At 33.0% G+C, this 3512-nt stretch overlaps 1 long non-coding RNA gene across 2 annotated transcripts; it reads right to left on the bottom strand.

Moving 5' to 3' along the window:
- Positions 1 to 663: 663 nt before the first annotated feature.
- Positions 664 to 3104, bottom strand: LOC108744042. Of its 2 annotated transcripts, XR_003232252.1 has the most exons (6): positions 2950 to 3104; positions 2683 to 2810; positions 2378 to 2546; positions 1932 to 2156; positions 1256 to 1524; positions 664 to 901 (listed from the first exon to the last, which is right to left on the bottom strand). It is a non-coding gene; the product is annotated as an uncharacterized LOC108744042 (long non-coding RNA). The 2 variants fall into 2 exon arrangements; XR_003232251.1 differs by having other exon boundaries at positions 2683 to 3104.
- Positions 3105 to 3512: the final 408 nt, after the last annotated feature.

The raw sequence follows: 3512 nt of genomic DNA, 5'->3' as shown, positions 1-3512 counted from the left end.
AGATTTCGCCAAGGCAAGCTGGGCAGTCGCCTATTGCTCCTATTCCAGATAACCCACTGTACCCTGTCTGAAAGGAAGTAACGCTAGAGTAGACTCGCGAAAAGTGTATAAGACACTTTTAAGATCAACTAAATAGCTAAGCCCAAGGGAAGTCGTTCGGGGAGGCCCTCCCTAATTCCACAAGGGTGAGAAGAAACACACACGATAACGAAACGTTGAATCATGTAGAACTCGTAGGGTAAATGCAAAGCAAATTAGGAAGAATATGCAGTAAGCTAAGCGAAGAGGTAAGCAAGGTTAGACTATACTACAACTACGAAACGTGTTATTTCTACCACTACACTACTACTACATAAAAAAAAAACATCTACAATCAACAATTATTTAAAACAAAATGAACAAAAATAAGCATGCAAAATAAAAACTAAATCAAATTAATTACAAAAAACACATGCAAAATAAAAAATTAATTTGAATATAATGAACTTAATAAATTCTACTAGATAGAGCATGCAAAATAAAGAACTATTTTAACTACGGGGTCATCTTTGTCTTCTCCAACGTCGATCTGAAACAGATACGGTGGTAACAGATTAATAAAGAGCAATTAAAATCAATTGTATCAAGTATTCTCACCTTAATTAATTGTAGAACGTAATGTTGCAAAGTTTACAGGTGTGAAAAGCAAACCAACTCCAGGAACATCGTAGCAGAAAATTTGTTATTTCAGTGGAATTCAGATAAATCTCCAGTTGCTCTCCCTCATGGGTTTAAAATTAACTGCAAGGTGTTACAAGGCGAAGACGAAACAGCAAATCAAGAATATATTCTACCAAAGACCACACCCATATGGACATCACATGTTTCAGTGCGACCAAACTGAACTCATTTGATGAACGATCTGCAGAAATGAACGAAAAGAACATGTAAATTACATTATTGCTTAAGGAAGGGATTAAACACATTTAAAAACAGGCACCAAAAAGCAAGTAAAACACCTGAATTATAAAATGGCGAAAAACGTCAAGTTTACATAATGACAGGTCACATTCAACAGACACGATGTCAATTTAAGCCGTATACAATAGATTAACGTTAAACGGAATTCCATAGATGTTGAGAACAATAGACATTTTAAATACTATATAAACGCCATAACCTTGGTTTATATTGCAGACAATAAACAATTGTTAAAAGAAATGCCATTACAGATTAATAAAGAGCAATTAAAATCAATTGTATCAAGTATTCTCACCTTAATTAATTGTAGAACATAAAGTTCCAAAGGTTTACAGGTGTGAAAAGCAAAGCAACTCCAGGAATATCGCAACAGAAAATTTGTTTTCAGTGGATTTCAGATAAATCTCCAGTTGCTCTCCCTCATGGGTTGAAAATTAACTGCCTTGTAACATAAGGCGAAGACGAAACAGCAAATCAAGAATATATAATCAGGCCACAAAGACCACACCCATATGGACATCACATGTTTCAGTGCGACCAAACTGAACTCATTTGATGAACGATCTGCAGAAATGGACAAAAAAACGTATTAATTACACTATTACTTAAGGATTGGATTAAACACACTTAAAAACACGCATCAAAAAGCAAGTAAAACACCTGAATTATAAGATGGCGACAACGTCAACTTCACATAAGGCAGGTCACATTCGACAGACACGATGTCAATCTTTTATGTAGACAATAGATATTATTAAAATACCATAGGTGCCACGATAAAGTCAATTTAAGCTGTATACAATAGATAAATGTTAAACGAAATTTCATAGATTCTGAGAACAATAGATATTTTAAATACTACAGATACGCCATAACCTCAGTTTATACTCTATACAATAGACAATCGTCAAAAGAAATGCCATTACAGATTAATAAAGAGAATTAATATTAATTATGTAACGTATTCTCACCTTAATTAACTGTAGAAAGTAGCGTTCTAAAGTCTACCAGTATGATGAGCAAACCAAATCTAGAAGGGATGATTTGTTGTTTGAGTGGCTCTCACGTAAATAATTTCCAATTACCTCCCATTCTCAGGGCCAAAATTAACTACATAATGTTGCAAGGTGAAGACATCAAAAGCGTCGATTGTTTGAGTGGCACCAAAATTAATTCCTTCTCATTTAATGAACCATCTATAGAAACAGACAAGAAAAAGTAATTAATTACCATTTTTAAAGCAAGAAAGTCAATAACATTCACACTGAAAGATCAATTCCATATTAATTCTGCTGTTCTACATCTGCCATTTCTAAAACATTGTTTAAAAGTTGTCTATTTAGGCAAGTTACAAATGTCTAAGAAATTAATGTTTCTGGGACCCCATTTACTATTTTTAATTGATACTGTTTCATACCAGTTCATTGTCATAAATCCTTTTTTCAGCAACAGCTCCATTCTCAATAGAAAAATGGCATTTTCATGCTTTTTTTAGGGCCATAGGTACGGCTACGTTCTGGAGCAATTATCGACTAACACAGCCAATGCTCTATAATTTAATGGCATCTGGAGTCCTTCAAACGTTTCTAAAATGAAATCTTATGAAAAAGTATCCAGATATAATTAATTTAGCCTTCCTAGTAAATAACATGCATAATACATCGTTAAAGTAATGCCGAACTCTTTTTTCTGCTACATATATAATATAGCATGTATGCTCACCTTAATTAATCAACTACAAAAGCCTCCAAGATGAAAAGTTAACAGATAAAACACCATAAGAGAGACCAGGTATGTTATTTCAGCAGCACCAAAATGAACTTCTATCTCCACACTTGTTTACCTTCAATCTGTAAAAATAGAGAAATAACGATTTAACAATTATTGTATGAAAAGTCGTATTAAATAAATGAAACATGAAATAAAACAAAAACACGTAATCAAAAAAAAAAAATAATAAAATGGCGTGGCATCTAGTTCAAGACATACCTTCAACAACTTTATCAACTTAATTTATGCTGTAGAAAATGCGAAAAATCATAATATGGTATGAATCAATCTCAATAACCTTTTGAGGGTATTACACGTAGAAAATAATAACTATTTCTGCGAAAAACTCGATACGTTGAATTTCAGACGTGAACGAAACATCCTACCACTACGAACGTACGAACAACTATGAACTTATGATTAACCAGCGTTGCGAGGTTCAGTAGATAGAATTATCGCACTCTTTAGGAAAAATTATCGTAATAACATCGAAAATATCGTACGTTATTGCGCATGCGCATCGGAGTAATAGCCTAGTGGTGGGAGTATGAATTTGTAAAGAGAGTACCCCAATGGTTTTCTCAGTTCTATTATACCATCAATAGATGGCACTATAAAAACTTTCCTGACAGGCTAACTTCAAATAGAAAAATGAATTTCGGACTGGATTTTAAACATTTTGGAAAAAAGTTCTTTTTTTAGAGTCCATAAACAATTAAATTTTATTGAATGTATACAAATAAACAACTTTCCGACATATATTTATATATCTATATATATCT

This window comes from Agrilus planipennis, unplaced genomic scaffold, assembly GCF_000699045.2.
Source record: "Agrilus planipennis isolate EAB-ADULT unplaced genomic scaffold, Apla_2.0 scaffold175, whole genome shotgun sequence".
In the NCBI taxonomy this organism is placed as follows: domain Eukaryota; kingdom Metazoa; phylum Arthropoda; class Insecta; order Coleoptera; family Buprestidae; genus Agrilus; species Agrilus planipennis.
Note: the sequence above shows the minus strand (reverse complement) of the source record. Positions and strands in the feature narration are given on the sequence as shown.